Source organism: Cyanistes caeruleus, chromosome Z (assembly GCF_971803275.1).
Source record: "Cyanistes caeruleus chromosome Z, bCyaCae1.hap1.1, whole genome shotgun sequence".
NCBI lineage: Eukaryota > Metazoa > Chordata > Aves > Passeriformes > Paridae > Cyanistes > Cyanistes caeruleus.
The window spans coordinates 75,600,746-75,609,479 of record NC_141732.1 but is presented as its reverse complement, the minus strand read 5'-3'; the positions used below and the strand labels follow the sequence as shown (position 1 = coordinate 75,609,479).

Genomic DNA, 8,734 nt, shown 5'->3' with positions numbered 1-8,734 from the left:
AGCATGATTGGAAGTAGGTAATTGTTTTACATCTTAAGATATTGCTCTTCCAAGAGTTAGTTCACCGTATGCAACTGTTTAAAGCATTTGAATATGCTTTCTGTGTGCACAGTTTTCTGCTCCAGTGTCCTCCCTTGGCTGCCTTTTCCTAGCCTCATTCTTTATTGCAAAGGACATTTGCAATGAAAATGGGTTCTCTGCCTCTTAACAGTTCATCTGCTCCTGCTGCTCATTTCCCCACCTGAAGTCACAATCCTCCACTTGTGACCTCGCTGCAGGTTGCTTTGGTGAGAGGATTATGTTGTTGCAAATAGAGGTTTATAACTTCAGGAAGAGAATGAGCAGGCAGACCAGATGGACTCCTTTGAAATGAAGATCCTGTCTTCATGCAAATGCTGTGAATGATAAAAGGACAAGAGGGAAAAGTGGCAGAAATTACACAAGCAGGATTGTATCTAAATACAGAGCACAATTACTCCTAGTCCCATTCCATGCCTGGAGCATGGTTAATAGGAGAGACCCTGTAAGTCCTGGGGTGGTTCAGAGAAGTGATCAGAATTTGCACACATTTTAAAGTAACCTTCAGTCAGCTCTGATATGCCCCTTAGTTCTGCTGGTTTCTGCCTGCTATTTTGGGTGATACCAGATTTAAATCAGGATAGTCTATTGAAAGAAAATAGCACAAGTCTTTATAGCTTGAAATAAGGACCAATTACCACAATCAGGAACTGTAACTAGCTCACATACTTTGTGGCTCAGGCTGACAGAGGGGTGCTTAGCACTGAGTCACACTGGCAGTGAGGACCATTCCAGGAGAACTGTAGGGCAAGATTCTCAGAAATGGCTAGACTTTCTGGTAAAAAAAGTCTTCTAAGCCATGTTTCTATGATGTCCCTGGTATTTTGTTTTAAAAGTATGCAGCCTCACTCAACCTGATGCAGTGCAGCTCCTACCCATTTGGTTGTGTTCAAGAAGTTGCATTAGCAGAGCTCTGAGCCTGAATTATAAAATCCATCTTTTCAGTAGCTGAAGCAGCAAAGATTGTTTTTGGTTGTAGTCAGCTCTGGTGCCTGAACTTGCATCCCCTGTGCCATCCCTGTTGTGTGAATGTGCCTAGAGATTCTTTTAACGCAGTGCACTGCCGAATTATGCCTTTTAGAATGAAATGGCCTTCATGTGTTTAACAAACCATTCTATCCAGAATATCCTTTAGCCTTGCTGGGGATCACCAAACTCAGGCTGCTTGTTGCTACCTGCAGCCGTCAATTCTCTTGAACTATTTAAGGTGCACAAAAACACTGTTATTGCCACTTGGAGCAAAAAATCTATGTTTTCTTATCTCCCAGAATGTGAGACCTGACAGATTATCAGGGAAAAGGCATGAAATTATTCTGCAGCTGGGGATTGGACATGCCACAGTGTTCTCCCATTGTTTGGACAGAACCACAGGTTTTCCCAGTGATCCATGGCTCTTCAGAAGCCAGATCTTAGTGGCAGCTTGACTGGTTGTGTCAACACACGGGAACATGGACCAAGCAGTGCAGACCTGTGACACTGTTCTCACTGCTGTGACATGAGACCCAGGAGACACACAATGAGTCTTCTTTTTGAAATGTTTGCCTGAGAATATATCATTTTTCATCTGGTTCAAACTCATAAGAATGTGCTGGTAGTAAGTTTTGGAAACAAGAATATAGATAATTATCTGCTCTGCAGCTAAATAAGAAAACAGTGGGGATAAGTCAGATAATTGAACTACAGTTTTACTTAATCACTTCACTGTCCCTTTTCCTTCTCTTCTAGTGCAGAAAAATAAAATCCAAAAAAAATATCATTGATTGATAAAATAAAAATAATAATGAAATGAGGTCCTTGATCTACGGAAGCTCCCAGTGCAATGTTGATATGACAAAGAGATAACTGCCATGTAGCCACTTATTCATCACACATATGTCATAATTTTATATGTGTATTCAATCTGAACCCTTGGAAAATGAATTTTTTTTTTTATTTTTTTTTTTAAATTGCTTGATTTCACCTTTTCTGCTACCTAATTGAGGCTTTTAAGCAATTTATATTACCTGGAGAATTTTTCAGGTCCTCAAATGGATCCTGGGAAAGACATACCCTTGATTTATGGAGAAGCTGTAAACTTAGTGCATTGTTTACAAGAGGAACTGACTGTACATCTTTAAAAAATCTTTAGCATGTTAACATCTTTAAAAGTAATCTCTAAACATCTATCCTTCCTCACTTTCTGAGTCAGTTACTTGGACAGGGACAGATTTCTGGGAGGAAGCTGGGCTAGGAGTGAGCCACAGGAGCACCTTTCTCATCTGTCAATTATATAAAAACACTGTATCAATCTAGTAAATAAATTAATAAACACAAAAATAAATATCTAAATAAATCCTTACTAAATGCAGCCCTTGCATTGGGGGAAAAAAAAAAAAAAAAAAAAAATGAAGCAGGAGCTCTGAAAACAGCACAGAGAGGGAGAATGTCAAAAAGCTTTGGACAAAACTTCCAGACAGACATAGCTTCCACTGCTGCCTGGTACGATGTGTCAGTACGCGTGACACTATCGCTGGATACATCAAAGAGTGCGTTAGAAACATCCCTGCTACAAAAGGGAACACTGGTTGTGCATCCCTGAAAAGCAGTGGCATTGACACAAAAGAGCTTGTCAGAGATAGCAAAGGGAAATGCCAGCAACAGTTTTGCACATATAATGATTCCATCAGTACATTGGAGAGACGGGCAATAAAAATGATCAGGGTAGTGCTGGTCACATCGTTTTATGCAGACAGCATTCGCTATGAATTTAGCTTCTTTTATTCCTTAAAAAAAAAACCAAAAAACCCTTGCAAACTGGTGGTGATTGATACAGGGCAATCATTACTCATTGAGCTGATGGCTGGGAAGGTCCATGAGGTCAAGAGACCTGACCTGGAAAGAGTAATGGATTATTATAACAATATCTAGTGGCCTTAGCCAAGTTCAGAGACTTGCTGGACTCCACATATGGAAGAAGTGTTGTTGAGCCAATGAACTTATAATCAAACTGAATAAAATTTGGGGGATGAAATAATCATGGTGTCAGAGTAGAGCAGTAGCAGAGTTTAGCCAAGAAGCCAGGTTTTCTGACTTCATGGCTAGTATCTGAGCCAGTTACCTCTTTTTATATTGTTTATTATTTGAAGATATCCATCACTGATTTCTGGCATAATGTTTCTACTGATTATTAAAGAGGCATTCAAGAGATGTTTCATTTTGATTTAGAGGGGATAAGTTATTTGTTGTTTTTTTTTTGGGTTTAGACAATTGCTGTTGTTTTCTTCTAGAAGATTGAAAAAAGGTTTTAAAAGGTGGGTGTGTTCCAGCAGATGCTTAGGAACAAAAAGACTTTCTACAAACAAATTCCTGGGTTTTAAAACATAACTTTCAAATCTATGCTATTCAAAGGAAAGAGAAAAAAGCGTAAAATGTTGCATTTCTGCAGTAAAGACTCTGAAAGTAAGAGTTGCTTCCCAGTACCATACCTCAAACAATTTTTTCCTTCTCAGGGTGACTTTGTAGATGAAATGACAATTTAAAAGATTTTGGATTAAAACAACAACAACAAAAAGACCTGCTAGATAGTTCAGACCAACTTAATACAACTGTATGTAAAATTTATTAAAACTTATGCATTTTTAGCAATAGAAGACAGATAAGTTAGAAGATATTCCTTATAAGGATCTGTGTGTATTAAAACAGTTTTGGCAATGTCAGTGGAAGTAAATGTTTTCAAGAGATATTTGCATCTTTCTCAATGAGTACTGAGGCTCACAAATAGTTGTCTACACTTCTCTTAGATAATCACAGGTGATTTCAGTGGAACTTTATACAGAAACCTCAACCTTATCAGCATGTATTGAGTCTAAGATTGCCACTACAAAGTCTGAACAGAAATTTTCAATATCTAAAGTTTGAAAACACCAAAATGAGGAGCTATGATTGGAATGATGGTTGGACAGCCAGTAAATTACCATAACACAGGAATGAAAAACTGTAGTGGGATACTGGGGAGAAGATTCTAATTACCTAGGCCTATTAGGCTTGAAATAGTCCAGCAGGGAAGCTGAGAAATTTGCATTTGAAAACCCCTAATTTGAGGTTTTTGGGGAGACGCAGAACATGATTTAAAGCAGTATCCCAAAAAATGCCATGCCATCTATTATACACATGGAAGCACTTCTTAAAAAAGGAAGTTGTGAAGTGCCATGTGAGGTGTAGCCTACACCAAAAAAATCCAAAAACAAAAAGCCAAAAACAAACAAACAAACAAACAAGGAATAGGAGAATCAAGCAAACAAATTAAGGGATCCATAAAAGTTAAGTGGCTTTAGTTGATTTTAAGAAAATATTTTACAAATGCGGCTAGGAAGGAGATTATTCATTTTCTACTTATTTACCCTTTCTGTAGCAAGCTGTTAGGACTCTACTTGAGCAAAACTGCATACTTAGCCACATGACCTAAATCCACTTTAAATCAGGTCTGTTGCTTTGTGCCTGGAATGATGTAGGCATATGTGTAAGGAAAAAACAAAAAGCCAAAGCACATGCTGCAACATTACTTCTAAGAGTTGAGGGATATAGCAATCTCTGGTAGATGCTGGATATTTTTCAAGTAATACAGCAATTTTATGACATATGGATGATTGCAGTTCATATTTATTTGTTTGTTGTCTTTTTCTGTTGTCTTTAATTAATAGTTACTTATCCAATCAGCCTGTTAAGACTTCCGAGGGTGTCTTTTCAAGATGAGATTCCACAGAGATATCTAAGCATGACACCTTTATCCTGTCACACTCAATGACTTTGAGTCTGACTTCTCAACGGGCATTGGTTTCTTCAGTGGATCAAGAATAGCATTTGGTTTCTGCTAATACTTTGGTATTTTCCCCAGATGTTTAATTCCTTTTCCTATGTGTCCAGGTAAGATTCCTTGATCCATAGTTAACACCTTCCAAAGTATCCACCAGTCAAGGATGGCCAGTAATGCCATATTAACTCACTGATGTCATATTAGCACAAAATTTGGCTCCTTTATTTTCATTTTTTGTTTCTTAAGGAATAAATCCAGACATAAGTGGTATCCATTATAAACTGGATTTTTCTTATTGTAGTAGTTAAAGTTCAGTATTGGGATTTTCCATTTACTCCTGGGGAGTCAGAAGATTATCCAAAAAGGATCCCTTATATGATAAGAAAAAGTTTGTTGCCATGAACTTTGATTTCAATACACCGGGAACTATAGCTGTCCTTGAAAAGCAAACAAACAAACAAACAAACAAACCAAACCAAACCAAAACAAAAACAAAAAACCACAAGAATTTAAAAGCCATAAAATAGAGCAGATTGTTTAAAACTAATATTTGGGTGCTAGTCATAATGGCTGAAGAGAACTGTGTATTGTACTGGTGCAGATTTGAGGTCTGAGGGAAAGTTATGGTGCTTGAGCTGAAGAACTTCATTTCCCATTTATAAAATATGGAATAAAGTCCTAGTCTTGTCTTCTTTCTCATCCCCTAAACCTGAGAAACATTCCAATACTCAAAAGAATCATCACAGAGGAAAAAAAAACCTACCTCATCTTCTGTTGGTGCTGATACTTCAGACCATTTCTGCCTAACCTCAATTCCATTTTTTATCACAGTAGAAAATGGAGCCAGATTGGAAGGATAAAAATGCCTGTGCATTCACTTCATTCAAAGCTGCAAGTTGCACTGAAAAGGATGCATAATTCTCTGTGCTCTGGGACATAATACAGGTAGGAAAGAGCTCACAAACAATGTGTGGCAGTATAATATTGTCCAGGCACTGCACAAGACTAGGTAATCTGTGTGTACATGAGTGTGTATGTGTGGAGAGAGCATAAGGATAGGCACATTAAGTAATTTTTTTCATCACTGTTATGACGGGAATTTTGTTTGGCAGAAATGACACCAAAAATGGTGGGCAAAAATAAAAATAAAATAAAAAGAAAAATATTAAAATAAAAAATTAGATTATTTTTCTGTTTCTTATTTACTCTAAAAACCTGGCAGAATTTTACCAATCTATGATTTGAGGAGCTCAGCTATGCCTTTCTAGATTTGTCCTCTGTCCTACCTTCTGTGGGACGCTGGAACAAAAGGGGTTCAGGGGACCTTCCTCCATCCACCCTGACAAACATAAGACAAAGGGCTGCTTATTTAGTATTTAAAAAAAAACAAAGGCCATTCTTACCACTTCAGCAAAAAGCAATTGATCACCAATAGTGAGAAAACATTATTTAGCCACAGCACACAAGCCTTGAGGGATTTATGAGCAGCTCCAAGCTCACCTCTTGACTTCAGCTGGAGACTGGGCCGCGTGTCTGAGTACCAGGATCTGACTGGTAATGTCCTGTGCAAATGAATTTAGAGATTTTCTCAGCTTGTATTCATATTCTACAAAAGGTAAATATCCCCCAATTACACCTACTTGGAGTTGAATTATCGACTTCAGCTTTGAAGTGCAAATGAGCTGAATGAAAACATAGGCTGCAACATTGAAGCTATTCCTACTAGCTGATTTATGGTGCATTAACTGTCTAGTAAGGAAAGCCTTCTATTGCTATGGATTTTTAATCCCCCTGTCCAATTATCCTGAAGATGAAGGCAAAATGCCATCCAGTGTATGAGTCAATCAATAGTGGTCATTTCTTAAAATTCTTTACTTCTCTTTCTTTCCAGCAATCCAGGTTACAGGGTCTTCCATAAATTGCTCTTTCATGGTTTATCAGCCCTGCTGTTTCTAAGAGTGAGACTTAGGGACTACAGTTATGAAAATAAACTGCTATGAACAGCCCTCCAGTAGGTAAAAACTACTAGCATTTATCACCATAAATGGAAACTCTTTTAGAAACTTGTAATCACCATTGTCTGTCCATCTAAAAGTGATCTCTGACTAAATAAATGTCAAGAAGTGGAAATAATAAAATATATTTTTATGACTATTTAATTAAACAAATAAATATACATACATGAAGTCATACCATATGAAAAGTTCAAGCACTCAATTCTCCTGTTACAGTTTGCTATTGTACATTATATCTTCATGCAGTACTACTTCCCAACTCTCATCTGAAACAGAAGAGGAGCCCTCTCATTTGCCAAAGCATCACATCCACTCGTTCAGTCTTCTATTTTCAGGCATTTATTTTAATCAGTGGAAAACCTCTCAGCCTCACCAGTTCTCTATTACAATATAAACACTTTCTGCTGCTTCCTAGAACGTCCAACACAAGCACAGAGTTCAGTTTATTTGGAAAATCATGTTTAGTTCAAGAAAATACTGGATATAGCACATTCAGTTTATTTGCTGCATTTGTGTTCATGTGTTTCTACCCATCTCTCCCTGATAAACAGATATTTCTTTCACTTCAGAGACAGCTAAAAAACGGTACAACAATTGAAGTTCATGTTATAGGTGTAACTAGAGGAAGTAGCCCCCAACATTTATAACCAGAAGAAATCAAGTGATTACAATCATTGCAATGCAGGATAAAAACAGAGAATTGCAGAATGGTTTGAGATGGAGAAAAAACCTTAGACCTCATCTATCTCAACCCCTCACCACTCTGCCATGGACAGGGAAGGTGCATCCTCAAGCACATGCATAAATGTTGTCAACTCTATATGCTATTCCCTCTCTAAATTGCTAGTTTAATGTTAAAAACAAAGACAATGAGGAATGACTGCCTTCAGTGCTGATATCCAGTATGTACCTGTCTGAAATAAGATAAAAAATAATTCCAGCCTTTCTATCACAAGGTAGGCAGCAAGAAACTAAAGAGTAACAATGAGCAACAAGATATTTTTTAGGAATCAATACAAATGTCATGATTGGACAATAATCTCCCAAGGAGTTTCAGCCTGTTAGAAATACCTAATACGTGTTGTAAAATGATTTAAGATCTTAAAAGAGTCATAACCTTGATTATTTAAATTCAAATAGATAAGATCACAGTGGTATCTGGAAACAGAAATATTGTACATAATTTTAGGCCACAATGACAGCTGTTATGATATTTTCCAGTGAGGTAAATGATCTGTGTTTGATGAAACCTAGATAAATCAGTGTTCAAAAGTGTCTTAAATTCCAGCTTTCTTTGTTCTGTATAGGTGGAAATAAGATGTAAGAAACAATAATTATAAAAAATATAAGATATTATAGACTGTGAAGTAAGGAAAATGCCCTGATTGACAAAATAACATTTCCCATCCTGGGTTTTTGTTATTCTAACAATCAAGGTGCAAGCAGAGTTGTCTCTATAATAAGGAAAGTTTTCAAATTTATTAACATTTTTCAATCAAAAAGGTAATTAATGAACTAATGAAGATTTTTAATCTACTTTATAGTTTAAAGTCCAGAATAATCGTAACCAAGGTCATCCAGATCTGGATGTGTTCAAGGCATTAGATTATGTTGTCAGCCTTCTTCTTATGAGCTCTAATATACATACAGTGTTACCTGAGACTCACAGGGTTACCTTTAGTGAGTGATCCTTGCATTTTCTTGGGGAAGATACCATTTTCTTTGGGCTCAGTCCAGAATCAATTATGTAGGTGCAATGGGAAACACAGTTATGCCATTTCCAGGAGAATTTTTATCTGCACTACTCTATAAAGCTTTTGCCTAACTTCAAAGTTCAGATGTTACTTTG

At 37.0% G+C, this 8,734-nt stretch overlaps 1 long non-coding RNA gene across 1 annotated transcript; it reads left to right on the top strand.

The window, feature by feature from the left end:
- The first annotated feature begins 320 nt into the window (after positions 1-320).
- LOC111941145 (uncharacterized) lies at positions 321-6,885 on the top strand. Its single transcript, XR_002869867.2, has 3 exons — positions 321-523; positions 5,702-5,815; positions 6,762-6,885. It is a non-coding gene; the product is annotated as an uncharacterized LOC111941145 (long non-coding RNA).
- The last annotated feature ends 1,849 nt before the right edge of the window (positions 6,886-8,734 follow it).